Source organism: Macaca mulatta, chromosome Y (assembly GCF_049350105.2).
Source record: "Macaca mulatta isolate MMU2019108-1 chromosome Y, T2T-MMU8v2.0, whole genome shotgun sequence".
Lineage (NCBI taxonomy): Eukaryota > Metazoa > Chordata > Mammalia > Primates > Cercopithecidae > Macaca > Macaca mulatta.
Genome location: NC_133427.1, coordinates 3,154,925 through 3,178,475, shown reverse-complemented (window position 1 = coordinate 3,178,475; position 23,551 = coordinate 3,154,925). Strand labels below are relative to the sequence as shown.

At 39.4% G+C, this 23,551-nt stretch overlaps 1 pseudogene across 1 annotated transcript; it reads right to left on the bottom strand.

The window, feature by feature from the left end:
- Positions 1 to 473: 473 nt before the first annotated feature.
- Positions 474 to 2,011, bottom strand: LOC106995391 (ATP synthase peripheral stalk subunit F6, mitochondrial-like; annotated as a pseudogene). Its single transcript, XR_013413293.1, has 2 exons — positions 1,994 to 2,011; positions 474 to 914 (listed from the first exon to the last, which is right to left on the bottom strand). The product of XR_013413293.1 is annotated as an ATP synthase peripheral stalk subunit F6, mitochondrial-like (transcript).
- Between the last annotated feature and the right edge of the window lie 21,540 nt (positions 2,012 to 23,551).

Genomic DNA, 23,551 nt, shown 5'->3' with positions numbered 1-23,551 from the left:
TCTGTGAGGATGTTGCCAAAGGAGATTAACATTGAGGGAAAGGCACTAGTAATCAGCGGCCAGCACAGTTATAATATAAGCAGGCAGAAAGGAGAGACTGGCCTAGCCTGTGACCCTACATCTTTCTCCCATGATGGATGTTTCCTGCCCTCAAACTTGGGACTCCAAGTTCTTTAGGTTTGGAACTTGGACTGGCCGTCCTTGCTCCTCATCCTGCAAATGGCTTCTTGTGGGACCTTGTGATCATGAGAGTTAATACTTAATAAACTCCCCGTTGTATATACATATATATATATATATATATATATTCCATTAGTTCTATCAGTGTAGAGAGATCCCTGACTAATACAACCCATCTCCCAGGTGTGTGTCCTTAACTTTGGCAGGTAAATATAAGGTGGGACACTAGGGTGAAACAAGTTTAAGGGGGTGCCAAAAATGCAGTCATCAAGATACATAATATTATAACGCCATATTTTATTTATTTTTAACAGTTATGAAATATATGTTTATTCTGAAACTTCTAACCAGTTGTACAACTAACCCATGACAAATTACCAGATTAATTTTACTTTATTTCTTCAAGCCTGGGGTTTTTCAATGACTTCAAATTTGGGATCTTCAAATTTGAAGTTGGAGAACCTATTCATGTCTACTTTACCGTGCATTTGCTTGAACTTAAAAGCTCCCTCTCCAGCTCTTGCTGATACTGTGGAGCAGTATCAACAGGTCCTCCAGATATCTGTCGCTTAGATTTGTATTCTCTAATCTTGTCCATAAAGAGTTTCTGTACAGGATCAAGTTCCTTATTAAATGCCACTGCAGTTAACACCAATGTTCCTCTGCAAGTAGACTGAGACTGCTGACTGAATGACAAAGGAGAACCTGAAGAGCCTCTGAAGAATCATGCTGATTTTTTTTTTTTTTTTTGAAAGAGAGTGTTGCTCTGTGGCCCCGGCTGGAGTGCAGGGGCATGATCTTGGCTCACTGCAACCTCTGCCTCCCATTGAGGCAGCACTGCTTTCACCAGGGCACTAGCTGCGGGGAGTCTGTCCCTTACAGACCCCTGACCCAGCAACAGATGGATAAAATACACTGACACATAGATATTCTGCTTTGCCAATCCAGCTGAGGGTCCAAGGCCACTGACAGACTCCAAGGAGAGTCTTGTAAAGAATGGCAGCAGTGGCCCTGAGCAGTTTGCATTCCAGGCATTTATTTAGTATAGAATTAACAACAGGAGCTTTGAGTAAACACACTTGTGGGTAATTAACAAGGTTAAGAGAGTATTCTACGAATGATTAAAGCTCAGATACCAAGGTCTAAAGCAAATACCATTAGTGGCAATTTTCCTGGTGGAGGTCCCTGCCCCCCTGCCCGCAGCAGGTCATCTGGCTCAACGGTTAGTTAATGGAAGTAGGGTAAACAGACTTAACTGTGGAAGCCTCTGTTGACCCTAGTATTCCCTATAACCTAATGCTCTAAGGTAAGAAATGGCCACCTTCAGCCTGTTCAGTTGTTACAAGCTATATAACCTTTCAGCCTTCCAAAAAGGTTTGTGACTATTCCCTATAACTTTCCCTAGTATTTCCCTTTAACATTTCTGCCACAGTCCTGAGTGATTACCCTAATATTTCCCTTTAATGTTTCTGCCACCATCCTGAGAGAATCCCAACACCCGGGTTCAAGCGATTCTCCTGCCTCGGCCTCCCAAGTGGCTGGGATAACAGGTGAGCAGTATCATGCCCAGCTAATTTTTTGTATTTTAGTAAAGACAGGGTTTCAGCATATTGGCCAGGCTGATCTTGAACTCCTGACCACAGGAGATCTGCCTGCCTTGGCCTCCCAAATTGCTGAGATTACAGGCATGAGCCACCGTGCCAGGTGGAATCATGCTGATTTTATGTTAGGTGGACTCAGTACTCGGCTACCAAAGCTGCGGCATTGGCCACACCATTCTACTTCCGGCCCTGGCTCCGTCCCTCACAGGCCTACTGCCATTGCAGTGCATTCTGGGCAGCTGTTACAGTCACTCAAGGCTCGCTGGACAGGAAACTCTCTTCCTGTTGCTTGGATGGTCCTTTAATGCCATATTTTAAAAGGCAAAAATGATGCAAATATTCCATTGTGAACAAAATACCAAAATATTAAATAAAGCTTATTGTATTTGGTGATGATGATAGTTTCTAAAAAGCAGAAATGGCCAGTGCCTCAGGCCCAGCCACCCATTCAGAAAAGGTGAAGGTCACTGGAAAGACTTGGCCAAATCAAATGTACCCTGAGAGGAGCAGAAACTGGTCAGCAAAGGAAGAACTGAGTAGGTAGGAAAAGTACTGGATCAAAAGGGGCAGCAGATTTTGTTTTGGATCTGGCAAGGCTTTTATCGTTTCAAAATATATTCAAACATTCTGTCACTGATTGTCATAGTAACATATGAAGTGGTTGGGGAAATATGATCATATTCCTTTTACAAGGGAGAAAAGTTGACTTTCAGGTTAGTGACTGGGTTAGTTTCCTGTCACTGCTGTAACAAATTACCACAAACTTAGTGCACATGTATTATCTGATGGTTCTGGAGGTCAAAAATCCCAAATGGGTGTCACTGGGGGTGATGCTTAATTCTACATGTCAACTTGGCTGGGCCTCAGGATGTCCACATAACCGCTTCAACATTTTTTCTGGATGTCTCTTTCAAGGTGTTTCCAGATGAGAGTTAGCATTTAAATCGCTAAATTGGCCAAAGTAGATCACCTTCCTTGATGTTGTGGGCACCCTCCAACCCACTGAGGGCCTGAGCAAAGCACATAGGATGAGGATAGCTGGATTTGCCCTTCCTCTGACTGACTGCTTGAGCTGGGACATTGATATGTTCTCTGGGCTCAGGGTGCTCAGGCCTTCAGACCTAATTTGGAGTCTACACCATTGACTCTCTAGCTCTCAGGCTTTTGAACTATTCCGCTAGCCTAGCAGCTTGCAGACAGCAGATCATGGGCTTCTCAGCCTCCACAATCTCATGAGTCAATACCTTAAAATTGAATGCCTTTATATGTATCATATTGGTTCTGTGTTTTTCTGAAGAACCCTAACACATTGGGTAATATCAAAGTGTCAGCAAAATTGTGCTCCATGGCCAGGTGCCATGGCTCTTGCCTGCAAGCCCAGCACTTTGGTAGGCTGATGCAGGAGGATCACCTGAGTGATCACATGGTCGACATAGAGAGACCCCATTGCTTAAAAAATGAAAAATAGTGCTGGGCACAGTGGCTCATACCTGTTAATCCCAGCACTTTGGGAGGCCGAGGTGGGCAGATCACCTAAGGTCAGGAGCTCAAGACCAGCCTGACCAACATGGAGAAGCCCCCTCTCTACTAAAAATACAAAAATTAGCTGGACTTGGTGGCTCATGCCTATAATCCCAATTACGCAGGAGACTGAGGCGGGAGAATTGCTTGAACCCGGGAGGCGGAGGTTGTAGTGAGCCAAGATCACAGCACTGCACTGCTGCCTTGGTAACAGAGTGAGACTTCATCTTAGAAAGAAAAACAAAAAAAAAAAAATGAAAAAATATTAGCCAGGTGGCATGTGCCTGTACTCCCAGCTACTTGGGAGGCTGAGGTGAAAGAGGATTGCTTGAGCCCCAAGAGTGAAGGCTGCTGTGAGTTATGATCATGACACTGCACTCTAGCCTGAGTAACAGAGAGAGACCCTATCTCTAAAAAAAGAAAAGGGCCAGTGTGGTGACTCATGCCTGTAATTCCAGCACTTTAGGAAGCTGAGGCAGGCTTCTTGAGTCACCTGAGGTCAGGAGTTTGATGGCCATCAAGGACACTAAGAGTCTGTAGTCTCACTGAGAAGCCATGCAGCTCTGCACACAGGTGGGTCACTAAAAGTAGGTCACCATTTCCACAGTTGAGAACAATCTGGCTGAAGCTAATGCATACTTTAGTCTGTTTATAGAAACAGGCAGCATATAGGGTATGTTTTGAGGCACACACTTTAGTCCCTGCGAGCCCCAAAGAGCTAAGTGTTCCCCAACGAAATGTAACAAGTGTCCTGAATCATGCCTAGCAGCAGGCCATCATTCTTCTGTGCGTCATGTTGCTGTCTTCTTTTCCTCTGTAGAAGGCGTGAGACTGCCTTAGAGGCTTTCGGCTATATCTGTGGACTGTCAGTGATGATCTGGCCCAGATCATACACTTGACCCAACAAGGAAACTCTGTCTCCATTACTGAATTTCCAACTTTTGTCAGATAGATAACCTTCTCCCAGTTTCCGAGACTTTAGCCTTGAAACTTTCTGTGCCTGCTTCTCCACACCAATCAACAAATCCCCACAAGCTGCCCATCCAGCCCCTTTTGCCTTTGCCACCCATCATCACTTGCCCTTTTCTTCCAGCCCCACTGCCCCTACTTGGGACCTCTTTCCCCACAACTGGACTGTTCCAGCATTCTCTGAATTATCTCTGCCTTTACACAGCTTTAACCGTAATGTGTCTCTGTTCTCTTGGGTTGCTCTGGCATCTGTAACGACTTCCTGCTCCTCCCCACCTACTTCAATCCTCCCACCTCAGGCTCCTAAGTAGCTGGAACTACGTGTGCCACAATGCCCTGCTAATTTTTAAATTTTTTGTAGAGATGGGGGTCTCACTATGTTGCTCAGGCTGATCTTGAACTCCTGGGCTCAAGCAATCCTCCCACCTTGGCCTCCTAAAGTTCTGAGATGAAAGGTGTGAGCCACCATGCCCAGACCAGTTTGCATATCTTTGTCTAACACTGAAGGATGGAATTAGAAAACACTAAGAGGAAAACATGAATAGCCTTATATTAATTTTATATTAAGCACTTGAAATACTACATCTTTCTGCCAACGCTGGTTGGCAGAAAAAAAACAATAGAGTAACATGCAGCAGAAATAACTCATGGAAGACAAAGGTATGGTGGGGTGTGGAAGAAAAGGAAGAAAAGAATATTCCCCCTGATGGGTCTACTTAATGGTTCTTTTCCACTTTCAGTCACTCATTTCATATTCGGTTGCAGTGTCTACTGCACCAGCTTTGGGCTAGATTACATTTTGGTCTGTAATACCAATGCAGAAATAATCAGTCTGTCTTACCTATGAATATACCTGCCTATCACCCACATCAAGACATGGAACATTCTGCATGGTTCCCTCATCCCCCTTTTTGGTTGATATTCCCACAGAAGTATGCTAAGATTTCTGATTTCTCTCACTGTACATTAGCCCTACTTGTTCTAGTTCTGATTTTAGTGAGGGCTTTTAGTTTCATGTGACTACGTTGTCTCTGGGGTCAAATGTTTATCCTAGCTATGTCTGGAAGAATTACAAATGTATTTTCTGATCGTCTTATAGAATCATTTTGCTCTCTTCCAAACACATCTTTTTAATTTTTATTTATTTATTTATTTATTTTTTTGAGACACAGTTCACTCTGCTGCCCCAGGCTGCAGTGCAGTGGTACCATCTCAGCTCACTGCAAGCTCCGCCTCCCGGGTTTACGCCATTCTCCTGCCTCAGCCTCCCGAGTAGTGGGGACTACAGGCGACCACCACCACACCCGGCTAATTTTTTGTATTTTTAGTAGAAACGGGGTTTCACCGTGGTCTTGATTTCCTGACCTCACGATCCGCCCGACTCAGCCTCCCAAAGTGCTGGGATTATAGGCCTGAGCCACCATGCCCAGCCCTTTCTCATTAAACCACTTGAAAATTCATGCTTAGTGTTTGTAAAATAAACAGATGCAAAAAGAACTTGTAGCTTGAAAAGTATAAAGCAGGAGTAGTGAACAGAATCTATGGGCACATTTTCCCTACAGTGAATTCTTTTGTCTTCACCCTCCTGCATTCCCTGCTTCAACAGCTCCAGATCAGTAGAAAAAAATCCAACTGATATGTGCCCTTTTTTCCTCTCTCAATAACTTTATGTAGCTATGTAAAAACATCAACTCTGAAAAACATAATGCATTCATTCCCACCAAAAAATAGTGCAAAAAGGTTTGTTAATGTTTGAGAACTTCAAGTAATGGAAAAATTGAGCCATATAAGAAGAGATGCATAATAAGTCGCTCTGCGTTTAGCTCCATTTTATTATTAAGAATCTAGCACTACCTGTGACAAGTCAGTCAGGCATGTTGATTTTGCTTAACTTTCTTCTAAAAGTTCAGGTGAAAACAAAAGTTCCCTAAGCAGATGTTAACAGCTGCAAAAGGAAATACAATATCTTGCTATGAATTACTTCAGAGGCTTTTGAAGATATTAAATGTTTTAAACAGAAGAACAGTTAAAAACGAAGAGCAAGTGTAAATAATCTGGGATTTTTTTTCCTTCGAAGTTATTTTGGGGCTGAAAATTGCAAGTGGAGGAAGATGACTAAGTGATACTTAAACCAGTCTTTCTCTTGATCTTGTTTCATGGTCTTCACCTAAAGCTCTAGAGAAACAGTGAGTGCTCCAGGTTGTTGAGATGAAAGGTCTAGAAAGATGACTTTGAGAATTGGTGAGTGAATGTGGGCCAACTTGTGAAGGAGCAAAATTTCCCCCATGCTGCTGACTTTTCAACTATTCCTTCTCTCATTTCTCCCAACTCCAAGGTATATGGAACAGGCTTTGTGGATTGGGCAGAGGCCTTCATGATCCTTGTCCTTTTGTGGGATTCTAGCCTCTTAATTGTGTGTAGGTCCTATGTTTTGCTTCTCACCGGGAGAATATGGCAGAGTAGATGGGATACCACTCCTGTGATGAGGTTCCTTTAGACATGCTCTTGAAGAAGCAAGCAGCTATGTGGCAAGGAACCAAAGGCAGCCCCACGAACCCCTCAACCAGCAGTTAGCAAGACACCAGGGCCCTGAGTCCTGCAGCCAACAGGAAATGAACTCTTCTACAACTGAGGGATTTTTTTTTTTTTTTTTTTTTTTTTGAGTCAGGTATTGCTCTGTTGCCCAGGCCAGCGTGCAATGGTGCTATTAAAGTTCACTGCAGCCTCAATCTCCCATGCTCAGGGCATGTTCCCACCTCAGTGTACTGTGCAGCTGGGACTATAGGCATGTACCACCACTCCCCGATCACCATGACTCGCTCATTTGGCCAAATGATAACTCCAAAAAAAATTTTTTTTTTTGAGACGGAGTCTCTGTTGCCCAGGCTGGAGTGCAGTGGCATGATCTTGGCTCACTGCAACCTCCACCTCCCAGGTTCAAGTAATTCTCCTGCCTCAGCCTCCTGAGTGGCTGGGATTACAGGTGCATGCCACCACACCCAGTTAATTTTTGTATTTTTAGTAGAAATGGGGTTTCACCATGTTGGGCAGTCATGATCTGCCTGCCTCAGCCTCCCAAAGTACTGGGATAACAGGCGTGAGCCACTGCACCCAGCCCCCAAATTTTTTTAAACAGAAAAATCTTTACTCTGATAAAGGACTTAACTTTCCAAACAACAATACCCAATGAAGATAGCATGAGGCCAACTGATTCTCTTTCTTTTCTCTCCTCCTTTTTTTCCCTGCCATTTACCCAAAGGGACAAACACCTTTTATTATGTTTCAGTATTACATAAAAATCTTTTTCAAAAGAGAAAACTAAATTTCATGTTTTTGTTAGTGTATCTTTGATGTTAAAGTTAGTTTTTTAAAACAGAATTTTATTTTATTTATTTTATTTTTGAGACAGAGTCTTGCTCTGTCACCCAGGCTGGAGTGCAGTGGTGCAATCTCAGTTCGCTGCAACCTCCACCTCCTGGATTCAAGCGATTCTCTTGCCTCAGCCTCCTGAATATCTGGGATTATAGGTGCCCACCATGCCCAGCTAATTTTTGCATTTTTAGTAGAGACAGGGTTTCACCATGTTGGCCAGGCTGGTGTCAAACCTCTGACCTCATGATCCACCCATCTCAGCCTCCCAAAGTGCTGGGATTACAGATGTGAGCCACTGTCGTCCAGGTCCTTTTTTTTTTTTTTAATTTTTTTTAATTTTTTTTTTGAGACAGCCGCACTCTGTCACCCAGAGTGGAATGCAGGGGCACTAGCTCAGCTCACTGCAAACTTCACCTCGTGGGTTCAAATGATTCTCCTGCCCCAGCCTCTGGAGTAGCTGGGACTATAGGTGCATACCAGCTAATTTTTGTATTTTGTAGAGACAGGTTTTCACCATGTTACCCAGGCTAGTCTTGAACTGACCTCAGGCGTTCCACCTACCTCAGTCTCCCAAAGTGCTAGGATTACAGGCATGAGCCACTGCACTTGGCCTTAAAATAAAATTTTAGATTTCTATCGAGTTTTAATTAGTTTGATCATAAGGTAAGATTTTCATAAATTTTTGAGAACCCTTTGCAATTTTCCATCCAACAGCAGATCAATTTCCTAAGAAAACCCTGTTATTCAGACACAGGGGTCCAGATTCTGGCCCCACATTAGTATGATTTTAATGTTTTAACCTACAGAAAAAAGCTAAATAATTTCTTTCAAATCTTAGCCAACTTGTTTGTACCCACAGAATTTCATTTATAAGGCCAACCTTTCACAAATCCCTTTTCATTTTGCTTAAACCTTGTTTGTTCTGTTGCTGTTTTGGATTAGGACAATCTTTAAAACCCTCTGAACTACACAAAATTACTTTCCCTTGAACAAAATCTATATTTCCATGCCTTCTTATAATCCTTTACCAAAAAGCATGTTAAGACCTTGTATGTAAAACTGTTTCTCCAGTAATCTCAATTACACATGACAATGTTAACACTTAGCAACTTTTTGTTTTGTTTTGTTTTGTTTTGTTTTGAGACAGAGTCTTGCTCCATTCCCCAGGCTTTCTACCCTTAACTGGGTAGAAAGAAGTCTTCCTGATCATAAGGCAGATTTTTAGAAACCAGAAACATTTGGACATTTTTAAGAATCTCCTGGATGGATGTCACTTTCCCTCTCAGTGCATCATCCCCTGACCTTCCTGTGTGGGGGCAAAGACACATACAGACAGAAAGCAAAAATTTCTCTTGGTCCTTAGAACACTTGCAATTATCTAGTGAGACAAAAGGCTAAGCTTTGAACATCTCAGGAGGGCCTTGACAGCATGTGGCTATAATTTAACCCATAGAGTAAAATGCAGGGTGAGGGAAATGAGTGTAAACTTTGTTAGTTTTTATGTATGAAATGGTTTCCCTCCCCCTACCCAATTTCTGAGATGAGGTGATGGGGATGCTTTTCCTTTTGCAGTTTCCACGAGCAGGTGACCACATGCTTTTGCAACTTTTGAAACCCTGAATGCTTTCTGGAGTCAGGCAGCAATGTTGATGTTTGAGGAAGCTCTATTAATAGTGATAAAGAAAAGGAATGTGGGCCCTGTTGGGAACAAGTAAGTGTAGGAGCAAATGACACTTGCAGGGTCTAGAGCAAAACGAAAGAATGGAGCCCCACTTTTCAAAAATTAGGAATTTAAAGATGGCCAGAGCAGAGCATTGAACTGAGTAAGGAACATGTTTGTTTTTGGTATTTTCTAAAATGTCAGATAAGTCAAAGTATACATCATGGGGCTTTTCTGTCTGGTTTCTTTCATTTAACATAATGCATTTGAGTTGCCTGTGTCAGTCATTTCTTCCTTTCCATCCCTTCGGAGTAGAATTGTTTGGTCATAGGGTTAGTGTGTATTTAACTTTATAAGGACCATTTTGCATTCCCACCAGGAGTATATGTGAATTTCACTTGCTCTGCATTTTCATCAATACTTGTTATTGTCAGTCTTTTTAACTTTATCAGTTCTATTAAAGGCATTTTACTTTGGATTTTCCTGATAACTAATAGTTTTCAGCATCTTTTTAAAGTATATTGGTTATTTATGTCTTCTCTTTTGAGGTGATTGTTCTGATCTTTTACTCATTTGAAAAAAGTTGGGATGGAATACTTAAGTCCAGGAGTCCTAGACCAGCCAGGCCAACATAGTTAGACCCGATCTCTATAAAAAATAAAATAAAAATTAGGCCGGGTGCAGTGGCTCACACCTGTAATCCCAGCAGTTTGGGAGGCCAAGGAGAGTGAATCATCTGAGGTTAGGAATTTAAGACCAATCTGGCCAACATGGTGAAACCCCATTTCTGCTAAAAATACAAAAATAAAATAATAATAATTACGCAAGCATAGTGGTGCTCGCCTATAATCCTAGCTACTTGGGAGGCTGAGGCAGGAGAATTATTGGAATATGGGAGGCGGATGTTGTAGTGAACCATTGCACTCCAGCCTGGGCAACAAGAGTGAAACTCCATCATAACAACAACAACAACAACAACAAATTAGCTGACTGTAGTGGTATATGCTTGTAGTCCTAGCTACTTGGGAGGCTGAAGCAGGAGAATCACTTGAACCTAGAAGTTCAAGGCTGCAGGGAGCTATGATTGTGTCACTGTGCTCTACTGTGTGTGTGACAGGCATATTATTAGGAGAGGGCCCAGGAATGGGATGACCCATGCTAAGAACTGGTCTCTAAAATAAAAAATAAAAAATAAACAAAGTTATTTTTTTTTCTTATTATTATTGAGTATAAGACTTACCTATGTATTCTGGATACATGCCTTCTGTCAGATATGTTTTGTAAAATTTCCCCACACTGTGGATTTCCTCAAATTTTTCGTGTATTTGTCAGACAGCAAAGGTTTTTAATTTTAATAATTTCTATTTTGTCTATTTAAAAAAATATTTGTGCCTTTTGTGTCCTGACATAGAAATCCTTTATCTGATTTCTCATAGATTTTTCTCCTAGATTCACCGATAGTAATTTAAGAGCTTTAGCTCTTTTATATTTGATGCATTTTGAGTTAGCCTGGGGGTTTGGTGTGAAGTAAGGATCGAGATTCATTTACTTTCCTGGTGCAAATATCTATTTTGTTCTGGCACCAGCTATTTGCAAAGTTTGAATTTTAATTTGGAAAAATCCAGAGTTAGTGCCATGCTGATTTGATACTTTTGCCATCATGTTATGCTCTTTATACACAGTTTTTGATTTCTCCTTGATTTGAATCACTTGAGCTTACAGTAGACTCAGGTTTGCTCCACTTGAATTAGGGACTGTAATTCACCAATGCCATGAGCAAAGGGAAGCTAACTGTAAGAGTTAAAGAAACGGGAAAGAAACCCAAAAAGCAGCTTAACAGTCAGACAGGGTTTCTGGCTGCTTTGGGTCTGAAGCATTCTCTCTTATAGACTAAGAGTATTTATGGGTTCAGGATGAGAGAGCTTATCACAAGCTTGGAATGTTTCTGTGTAAGAGAGAAGTTTATGGCAGGGTTGGAATTTTGGGGCGGACACCTCTGCAACCAGGGGCTGGAGGTAGGAGGTTATCTCAGGGCTGGCATGTCTCTGGTTGGGGATGGGTTTATCTTATGGTTGGAATGTTTCTGGTCAGAGATGTCATTTGTGGTTTATAGTCATGCTGACCTTTGGACATTATGCTGAAGCTCTTTGGATTTAGGTGGTTTTTGATCAAGGGGGAGTTTAAAATGCTCATGCTTGTCCAAGATGGGGATGCTACTGCTGTTACTAAGAACTCTCTAAAAGTGCATAAGAAAAGTTCTATGTGATACACTATTTTTGTGTGTGGTCTCCCTCAGTGACTTTGGATAAGTAATCTGAAGAGTTTAGCAACCAGTCTCCTGATTAATGCAGGCTATTTTCCGTGTTTGTTGTGGACAGATAATACGCCTGCTCTCTGCTCCAAGGTGTCCATGCTCTAACTCCTGAGTCCTGGAAGGAGCCAGTTCTGTCCACATGTTGATTGTAGGAATTCTGAGTTCCACAAGTGTAAAATAATACATTTGTGTTGTTTTAAGCCTCTAAATTTGTGTTAATTTGTTGCAGAGGCAACAGGAAACACACAAAGTATTGTGTTAGATTTATATTTTAGTTTCAGAGTATTTGTAGGTAGATACCTTTGCCCCTACACTTTACACTACTGAAATGGGAAGGAAACATGCTACTTAAATTCAAGCATAGACTAGCACAAATTAGCATAAGCTAGCCTGGGGGCTGACAACATTGTAGCTAAAAATAAACAAAGGAATTATAGGTCAACTTCCATCCCCAGTTCCAACATCTTCCACTGAGGGACTATATAAAGTGTTTATGAGGAAGGGTGCTGTGAGACCTCTGCCTTTAATGGAAAATTTCATCTTGTAATTTGATGCGAAGGGGGGGTAATTACAGGAATTGTATAGGTTCATTGTGGTTTTGCTGTTATTGTTAGCATTTTTCTTCAGATCAGTGAAAATTTACAATCCACCCTATCTAAAATGAGGAATATCAGGAATTTTCTGCTCAGTCTCCCACTCCTTACACTTTTTTTCAGGTGAGCTAGCCTTCCCAAATATTTTAGTATTTTCTATTTGGGGAAAAAGTTCAATCATGCAACTAAAATGTGTCCTTTAAAAAAATCACACGGAATTATTTCCCCAGCATGGATTATAGTCGGCTTGCTACAAAGGGTCGTAAAAATAGATAACGTGTTCAAATGAATAGAAATATATATTTTTTAAAATTTATATATTTTAAAATATATTTATATATATCCTACATATACTTATATAGCTAATTCCAGGTTGATATATAAATTAACATAAATACTTATATGTAAATGTATATATAACCTATTAATACTTATACATAAATATGAATACATGATATATATTGAAATTATAACATAAGATAGGTGACATTTACATATGTATATGATGTGATTAATATATATTATGTAGTATATGTTATTTTAAATAATTACATAAGTAATTATGTAGTTACTTAATGTTATATTTTCATAACATTATATGATATATAATTAATGCTTATATAATTATTTACCATTACAAATAAATAAAAAAAATTACATAAATGTAATAATTACATAAACATATTTTTATGTTGATATTTAAATGTTACATATTTATACTTTATAAGTTTATATGTATAAAATTGTACATATCAATAAATATATGTGTGTGCATATTTATGTGTGTGTGTGTAGTCAAAACAAATCAAAATCAGGTTCCCTCTGGGATGTAAGAGGGAGGTGAATCACCTTAGGCCTGGGTAGGGTCTAGGTGTGAGTGGCAACTGCTGTCTGAAGAGGCAGGCTGATGCTTGTGCTGGCTGGGGATGGAAGCAGGGTGGGTGAGCAGCACCTCTCCTGGGCCCAGGCTGCTCATGGTAGCTCTGTGCAAGTTGGGTGTTGGCCCCTGCCCCTTGGTTCCTGGGTAGGGAAGGGGCCCAGGGCTGCCAGGCACATTAGGATTTCTTTGTTACAACTGAATTCATAGGTGAACCCAGCCCTAGGACCCCTGAGTCAGTCTTTCCAGATTCCTCTTCCTCACTTGCTCATTGATGTGGAAAGTTCTGGAAGCTCTGCCTTTCCCCTTTGACACAGGATTGTGATCATTTTCGGTGTTGACATAGGAGAGATAGCACAGTTTTCCAGAGGAGTTTTGTGGGTTTTTTAAAGTATGAATTTGTTTTTTCTTTTTGGTAAGATGGAGTCTCCCTCTTTAGTCCAGGCTGGAGTGCAGTGGCACAATCTCAGTTCACTGCAACTTCTTCCTCCTGGGTTCAAGCATTCCTCCTGCCTCACCTCCCAAGTAGCTGGGATTACAAGTGTATGCCAACACACTCAGCTAATTTTTATATCTTTATTAGAGATGAGTTTTGCCATGTTGGCCAGGCTGGTCTCGAGCTCCTGACCTCAAGTGATCTGCCTGCCTCAGCCTCTCAAAGTTCTGGGATTATAGGTGTAAGCCACCGTGCTGGGCCTAAAGGTATGATTTCTAGTATATTTCCTTCTACAATGGAAAGAACTTTAGACAAATATTTAGGAACAGTAAATATTTAGACATGTTTGGCACACCTTTTCCTAATTGATGTAATCCCAGCATGGATTATAGTCGGCTTGCTACAAAGGGTCGTACAAATAGATAATGTGTTGAAACGAATAGAAATATATATATTTTAAAATTTATATATTTTAAAATATATTTATATATATCCCACATATATAGCTAATTTCCAAGTTGACATATAAATTAATATAAATACTTACATGTAAATGTATATATAACCTATAAATACTTATACAGAAACATGAATACATGATCTGTATTGAAATTATAACATAAGATAGGTGACATTTACACATGTATATGATGTGATTAATAATATAATTATGTAGTATATAACTGTTATTTTAAATAATTATGTAAGTAATTATGTAGTTACTTAATGTTATATTTTCATAACATAGTATGATACATAATTAGAGTTTATATAATTATTTACTATTACAAATAAATAAAAACAATTAATTATTACATAAATGTAAATAAAACTCAGTGTATTCCTTTGTATTTGACTCCTAAGTACATTTTATATAATGTAGCCGTGTAGCCAATGTAGGCATGTTGGGTGGTCCAATTTCACGTAATTCATAGAGAGTAAGGAATTAAAGGAAAGAAAGTGTCCCAGTGTTTGCTTCCTTTTGAATGTGCTTTCAGGGCATGGGTCTTAGGCTTGGACCTGTGTTGACTGCGTAAATTGGCTCTTTCCGTTCTCCCCAAGCCCTGGTCCAGTGTGGGCAGCATGCTCTGCACATCAGAGCCCAGTTCCATTTTCAGCTTAACAGCTATTTCTAAAAATGCATAATGCTTGGTCATGAGACGATAGTCTTTCAGGCTATAGACTTTGAAATGTTTCAAAGTCATGCCATAAAGGTGAACATCTAAATGGATTTATAGCCTCCAGACCCTGAGAGTAGGAGGAGCAGCCAAGAAACTACCCAACCAAACAGGGAGAAGTGGATCAACTCAGGTTAGTCAGCACACACCAATATTTCAAGGTATTTTTACACCAAGTTGGTCAAGGATTTTACAGTTATAACAATTTGGGGTGGCCCAATTGCTGATAGTTCAGAAACTGAGAAAGAAGCACTCCAGTCATTTTATTCTTTGATCAAGCTGTGATCAACACACCAAGAATGAGTGGGAGGGACATAAACTTGTGCCTTGATACTTTTCAAAGAAAGCTCCCTCTGATCATTTATCCCTAGAAGTGAAATTTGAATTCTGAATTCTCTATTCTCTCTGCTTGGTATGCTTATATTCCTCCAATGACTCCCTTTTCTAGGTGTGGTCCAGTGTAGCTTGTGGACAGCAGAGAGGGCAGCCTGTTGGAACTCACAGACAATGCAGACCTGCAGAGGGAGAATCTGCATTTTTAGGGATACTGCCCCATGCCCCACCACCAGGGATTGGTGAGGGCATGAAGATACGGTCTTGTTCTGCTGAGCACAATAGGACATCTGTGAGAGAGTATTGCTAACACTTAGGACAGATTATTGTGTCCAGCATGGATTTGGTTATTGTTTTTTACCTAAAATAGTGTTCCCTGCTTTATTTTTGGTTGTCTATAAAACACTGGAGTAGGCCAGTTTTCATACAATGTGGTTTTCGACTCCTCTTAGGACATGAGGAAGGGAGACAAATCTGTCCCCTCATCCCAGGAGGACATTTGGCAATTTCTAGAGTCATTGTTGGTTGTTGTACCTGGTAGTGCTAGTGACATCTAGCAAGCAGAGGCCAGGGATGCTGCTAAACATCCTATAGTGCATGGAGTAGCTTTCTCATGCCCCTAAAGGATTATCTGGAAACACATGACAATAGTGCCAAGGTTAAGAAATCTTGTCTTACACAATGTTTTCCATTCTGGATCTTTCTGATTGCTTATAATTCAAAATTAACATTCCTTGGTAAGAATACCTGCAAGGTGAAAAGTATTTCTTAATAAATCATACATATGGAGGCCCCTGGTATAAGTAGTCCAACTGTTGACAATGTTACATTTGATCATTGATTAAAGGCTGAATGCCAGATGCTTGACTTCTAGAATGGCAACACATGTCCACCCTATCATAGTGGATAAACTTTGTAGTCAGAATCTTAGCTTATTCTGGTATGCATATGCATACATACAAACCCTGGAAAAATATATATATACACACACACACTGTGAATATACAACCATCTTTGCAGTGGTTGTATCTTTGCAGTGGTTGTATATTCAAGACAGTTAAGTTGCTTCCAATAAGAATTGTGGTTCTTGTTTTTTGAAAAGATATTGGAGGATAATCATTGCTAACATTTCTCTATAGCTAATATGCACTTTCTGCTACACAGGGGATCCTATTTTAATTGAAAGATGGCATTTTGAAGCTGAATTGAGCCTGAATACTACCCGTAGCAATTCAGTGAGAGCAGGTCTTTCAAAAGCATTAAAGATAGCAAATGCTTTCCACAAAGCTCACATGCCATCTTGTTTATACTCTTTCCCTGTTCAGTCTCTGGACAAAAGGGATACGATGACTTCACTGCCACCCAAACGATCAGATTCGTGTTTGTGCATTTCTTAACCCTTTGAAGCTCAGTGTTTTAGATATATTTATCCTTCCTAGCAAATGTGGGTTATAAGAAATATTACTCTTTTTTTTATTAAATTTTTTAAAATTTCGATAGATTTTTGGGGGAACAAGTGGTGTTTGCTTATATGAATACATTCTTTAGTGGTGATTTCTGGGATTTTGGTGCACCCATCACCTGAAGAGTGTACACTGTACCCAATGTGTGGTCTTTTATCCCTCATCACCACCCCCCCCTTTCCCCCGAAGTCCAAGTTATCATTTTTATGCCTTTTCATCCTGATAGCTTAGCTTCCACTTAGTAATGAGAACATACAATGTTTTTCATTCCTGAGTTACTTCACTTAGAATAATAGTCTCCAATTCCATCCAGGTTGCTTGAATGCCATTATTTTCTTACTTTTTATGACTGAATAGTATTCCTTTGATATATAGGTACCACATCTTATTTATCCACCCATTGATTGATGGGCATTTGGGCTAGTTCCTTGTTTTTGCAATTGCAAATTGTGCTGTGAATGCATGTGCAGGTAGTTTTTTCCTATAATGACTTCTTTTCCTCTCTATAGATGCCTAGCAGTGGAAATGCTGGATCAAATGGTAGATCTATTTTTCATTCCTCAAGGTACCACATTGTTTTTGATGGTGGTTGTACTGGTTACACTCCCACCAACAGTGTAAAAGTGGTCCCTTTTCAGTGCATCAATGCCAATATCTATTATTTTTTATTTTTTGATCATAGTCATTCTTGAAGGAGTGAAGTGGTATTACATTGTGATTTCAATTTTCATTTCCCTGATCACTGTTGATGTTGAGCATTTTCCCACACACACTTGTTGGCCATTTGTATATCCTGTTTTGAGAATTGTCTATTCATGTCCTCAGCCCACTTTTTGACAGGATTTTTCTTTTTTTTTCTTATTGATTTGTTTGAATTCTTTATAGATTCTGGTTATTAGTTTCTTGACAGATGTATACATAGTGAAGATTTTCTCTCACTCTGTGGTTTGTCTGTTCTGCTGATTATTTAGTTTGCTGTGCAGAAGCTTTTTAGTTTAATTAAGTACCATCTATTTATCTTTGTTTTTGTTGTATTTGCTTTTGTGTTCTTGGTCATGAAGTCTTTGCCTAAGCCAATGTCTAGAAGGGCTTTTCTGATGTTTTCTTCTAGAATCTTTATGGTTTTATGTCTTAGAATTAAGTCTTCGACTCGAGTTGATCTTTTTTAATAAGATGAGAGATGAGGAACCAGTTTTATTCTCCTGCATGTGGTTTGCCAATTGTCCCAGCACCATTTTTTAAAAATATGGTGTCTTTTCATCACTTTATGTTTTTGTTTTGTCAAAGATCAATTGGCTGTAAGTATTTGGGTTTATTTCTGGGTTTTCTATTCTGTTCCACTAGTATATGTGCCTATTTTTATACCAGTACCATGTTGTTTTGGTGACTATTACCTTATAGTATAATTTGAAATCAGGTAATGTGATGCCTCCAGATTTTTTGTTGTTGGTTAGTCTTGCTCTGGCTATATGGGTTCTTTTTGGTTCTATATGAATTTTAGGATTTTTTTTCTAGTTATGTGAAGAATGTTGGTGGTATTTTGATGGGTGTATAGTTCCAAGAGCTTTTTGAATGAGTCTTTAGGGTTTTCTAGGGGTACAATTATGTCATCAGCAAAGAGTGACAGTTTGACTTCCTCTTTACTGATTTGAATGCCACTTCTTTCTTTCTCTTGTCTCATTGCTCTGGCTAGGACCTCCATTACTATATTAAATAGACATGAAAATGGGTATCCTTGTCTTGTTCCACTTCTCACTAGAAATACCTCAATTTTTCCTTGTTCAGTATAATATTTGCTGTGCATTTGTCATAGATAGTTTTTATTACTACCTTAAGGTATGTGTCTTCTATGATGATATTGCTGAGGGTTTTAATCATAATGGGATGCTGGATTTGGTCAGGTGCTTTTTTAGCATCTATTGAGATGATCATGTGATTTTTGTTTTTAATTCTGTTTGTGTGGTATACCACATTTATTGACTTGTGTATGTTAAACCATCCCTGCATCCCTGGTTTAAACCCACTTGATAATGATGGATTATCTTTTTGATATGCTGTTGGATTCAGCTACCTAGTATTTTGTTAAGGATTTTTGCACTTATGTTCATTAGGGATATTGGTCTGTAGTTTTCTTTTTTGTTATGTCCTTCCCTGGTTTTGATATTAGGGTGATACTGGCTTCATAGAATGATTTGGGTAGGATCCTTGCTTTACCTTTTGGAATAATGTCGATAGGATTGGTACCAATTCTTCTTTGAATGCGTGATAGAACTCGGCTGTGAATCCATCTAGTCCTGGACTTTTTTTTGGTTGGCAATTTTTAAAATTACCGTTTCAATCTTGTTGCTTGGTATTGGTCTGTTCACAGATTCTGTATCTTTCTAGCTTAAACTAGGAGGGTTGTACATTTCCAGGAATTTATCCACCTCCTCTAGGTTTTCTAGTTTATGTGCATAAAGGTGTTCATAGCAACTTTGAGTATTCTTTTCCTTTTCTGAGGTATTAGTTAAGTTGTAATAGCTCCTGTTTCATTTATAATTAAATTTATTGGGATCTTCTCTCCTCTTTTCTTGGTTAATCTTGCCAATGGTCTATCAATTTTCTTTGTCTTTTCACAGAAACAGTTATTTATTTCATTTATTTATTGTATTTTTTTTTTGTTTCATTTCATTTAGTTCTTCTCTGATCTCCATTGTTTCTTTTCTTCTGCTGGGTTTGGGTTTGGATTGTTTTTATTTCTCCAGTTCCACAAGATATGGCCTTAGATTGTCTATTTGTGCTTTTTCAGAGTTTTTGATGTAGGCATTTATTGCTGTGAACTTAGCTCTTAGCACCACCTTTGCTGTGTCCCAGAGGTTTTGATAGATTGTGTCACTATTATAGTTCAGTTCAAAGAATTTTAAAATTTCTTTATTGATTTCAGTGTTGACCCGTCAATCATTCAGGGGCAGGTTATTTAATTTCCATGTATTTGCATAGGTTTAGAGGTTTCTTCTGAAGTTGATTTCCAATTTTGTTCCACTGTGGTCTGAGAGAGTCCTTAAGATAATTTTGAGTCTCTTAAATTTACTGAGACTTGTTTTGTGACCTATCACATGGTCTGTCCTGGAGAATGTTCCATGTACTAATAAATAGAATGTATATTCTGCAGTTTTTGGGTAGGGTAGAATGTTCTGTAAATATCTGTTAACTCCACTAGTTCTAAGATGTAGTTTAAGTTCATTGTTTCTTTGTTGACTTTCTGTCTTGATGACCTGTCTAGTGCTATCAGTGGAGTACTGAAATCCCCCACTGTTACTGTGTTGCCATCTATCTCATTTCTTAGGTCTGGTAGTAACTGTTTTATGAATTTTGCAGCTCCACTGTTAGATGAGTATATATCTAGAATTCTGATATTTTCCTGTCGCGATAGTCCTTTTATCATTCTATAATGTCTTGCTTTGTCTTTTTTAGCTGCTGTTTCTTTAGAGTTTGTTTTGTCAGATATAAGAATAGCTACTCCTGCTTGCTTTTGGTGTCCATTTACATGGAATATCTTTTTCCGTCCCTTTATTTTAAGTTTATCTGAGTCCTTATGTGTTAGGTGAATCTTCTGAAGACAACAGAAAGTTGATTGGGGAATTCTTATCCATTCTGCCATTCTGTGTCAGTGGAGCATTTATGTCATTTACATTCAATGTTAGTATTGATGTGTGAGGTACTATGATATTCATCATACTATTTTCTGACCAAATACCTTTTTTTCATTGTGGTTATTGTTATATAGGTCCTGTGAGATTTATGCTCTAAGGAGGCTCTATTTTAGTATATTTCAAGGCTTTTAATCAAGATTTAGGGCTCCTTTTAGTAGTTCTCATAGTGCTGGACTCATAGTGACAAATTCTCTCAGCATTTGTTTGTTTGGAAGAGGCCATATCTTTCCTTCATTTGTGAAGCTTAGTTTCACTGAATACAAAATTCTTGGCTGTTTATTGTTTTGCTTAAGGAGGCTAAACATAGGACTCCAAATTCTTCAAGCTGATAGGGTTTCTGCTGATAAATCTATTGTTAATCTGATAAGTTTTGCCTTATAGGTTACCTTATACTTTTGTCCCACAGCTCTTAAGATGCTTTCCTTTGTCTTGACTATAGATAAATTGATGACTATATGCCCAGGTGATGATCTTTCTGCAATTAATTTTCCAGGTTTTCTTTGAGCTTCTTGCATTTTAGTGTCCAGATCTCTAGCAAGACCAGAGAAGTTTTCCTCTATTATTCCCTCAAATATATTTTCCAAACTTTTAGATTTCTCTTCTTCTTCAGAATACCAATTATTCTTAGGTTTGGGCATTTAACATAGTCTCAAGCATCTTGGAGAAGTTGTTCATTCTTTGACTTTGATGGATTGAGTTAATTTGAAAGCCTTGTCTTCAAGCTTTGAAATACTTTCTTCTGCTTGTTTGATTTTATTGCTAAGATTTTCCAGTGCATTTTGCATTTCTCTAAGTGTGTCCTTGACTTCCAGAAGTTGTGATGATTTTTAATTTTGCTATCTATTTTACTGAAAAGTTTTTCTTTTATATCTTGTATCGTGTTTTTTATTTCTTTAAGTTGGACTTCACCTTTTCTGATGCCTCTATGATTAGCTTAATAAGAGACCTTCTGAATTCTTTTTCTGGCAATTCAGAAATTTCATCTTGATTCAGATTGTTCTTGAGCTGGTATGCTCTTTTGTGGTCACTAAATAACAGTTTTAAAAAATATATTACCAGAATTGTTTTTCTGGTTCCTTCTCATTTAGATAGACTATGTCAGAGAGAAGATCTGGGGTTCAAGGGCTGCTGTTTAGGTCCTTTTGTCCCACAGGGTCTCTCTTAATGTGGTGCTCCCCTCCTTTCCCTAGAGATGAGTATTTATGAGAACCAAACTGCAGTGATTGTAATTGCTCTTCTGGGTCTAACCACCCAGAGTAGCCACTGGGTTCCTGGCTGGTACTGGGGAGTCTGCAAAGAGTTCTGTTATGTGATCATCTTCAGGTCTGTCAGCCATAAATACTAGCACCTGCTCTGGTGGAGGTAGCAGGAAAATAAAGTGGACTGTGAGGGTCCTTGGTTGTGTTTTTGTTTAGTGTGCTGGTTGGCTTCCAGCCAGGAGGTGATGCTTTCAAAAGTGCATCAGGTGCAGTCCTTTAGGGAGGATGCAAACTTTCCCTAGGGACACCTGGTTAACTATTCAGGTTTCTCAGGTAGTGGACAAGTTTATAGAGCTCCCAAGAGATTGCGACCTTTGTCTTCAGCTACCGGGGTTGGTAGAGAAAGACCACCAGGGGGTGGGCAGGGCTAGGCCTGTCTGAACTCAGCCTCTTTCTGGGTAGGGCATGCTATGGCTGTTTTTGGGGAGGGGTTGGGGGTAGAGTGGGGTGTGGTTCCCAGTCCAGTGGAGTTATGTTTCCAAGAGATATTGGCTGCCTCTGCTGAGTCATACAGGTTGCTAGGAAAGTTGAGGAAACCCAGCAATCACATGCCTACTCATGCAGCAAACAGCCTCAAAGGCTGGTCTCACTTCTGCTATGTTCCTCTAATAGCACTGAGTTTACTTCCAGGCAGCTGGTGACCAAAGCTGAGAACTTGCCCCAGACCATTCACCTCCCCATTGATAAACTAATCAGACTACAGTTTTTTAGTGTCTCAGGGAGCCTGCAGTGGTCATTCAGTTTCTTCAAAGGGTCTGTGGATTCTTTTGGCTTTCCTTGTATGTTCCTGTGGTTGTTCTTGGACCAAAAGTTTATGATATAAATCTCCATATGATGGTCTATCTGTACAAGCAGGAGCTGCAAGCTGGTTCTGCCTCCTAACCGTCATCTTAATCCAGGAATATTACTCTTATTAGACAATTTGGAAAACTGATACAAAAGCCGTTGGGCCAGGTGCACAATAGTGGCAGACTTATCTACAAAGGATTCAGCAATCAGCTCAGAAGGCTGGTTACAGTGTGCCATATTGCTGATGGGACTAATAAGAAGTGAAAGAAAGCCTTTATTATGATAGTATTGTACTCTACTTGTGAAGGGTGATACTGAAATATCTGCCTTAAAGAAAATGTTTAATCAAAGACCATTGATGGACATGGATTTTACAATGCCTAAAAGAATTTTGAAAAGAAGCCTGATGATTGGCATTGTGGGATCTTAAAACAATTATAAACAAACACAACTCTCTCTTTTCCATGCACTCATGTTCTAACTCACCACTGGTTGAGTTTCTAGTTTTTTACTAGTGCACATTGTAGGGAAGGCAGCGATCTTGAAAGAAAGTCAGGATTCATATTTCCAAGGAGATGACCACGGCATCCACCTGAGGCTTGTGTGGTGGCCTGAGGTTTGGGTGCCAACACCCAGCTTAGATGGTTCATGGTCCCTGTTTCCACATGATGGTAAATGCAGGCATCAAGTGTTACCTGTTTGTGTAGTTAGTTACATTATTAATAAGCTTTGCATTGTGAAACAGATTTCAGATTTACAACAAATGTGTAGAAGCACATTTTTCACAGCTAAGAAACCAACAAGGGTCCAGTACTATGAACTAAACTCCAGACTTTATTTGAATTTAATTAGTTTTCCCACTAACGTGCCTTCCTGTCTCCATCTACTACCCCATGTCACATTTAGTCATCATGTTTCCTCAGTTTCCTTTTGGCTGAGACTGTTTTTCAGGCTTTCCTTGTTTTTGATGACCTTGACAGTTTTGAGCAGGACTGCTGATGTGTGTTATATAATGTAATTAGATTTGTGTTTTTCTGACATATTTCTCATGGTCAGCCTGGATTTAAGGGTTTGGGAAGAAGAAGATGCTCTTCTTCTCACATGACTTCAAGGGCATGTGTTATTCATATGACTTATCACTACTGGTCTTCATCTTGATTGCTTACTTAGAGTGGTATTTGCTAGTTTCTCCACTGTGACATTATTTGTTGTTTTCTCTTTCCATATCCATTCTTTGGACTTGTTTCACTGAGTGACCATTGATTTTAAGTACTTTTTTTTTTTTTTTTTTTTTTTTGCTGCCAAAGGCAGTCC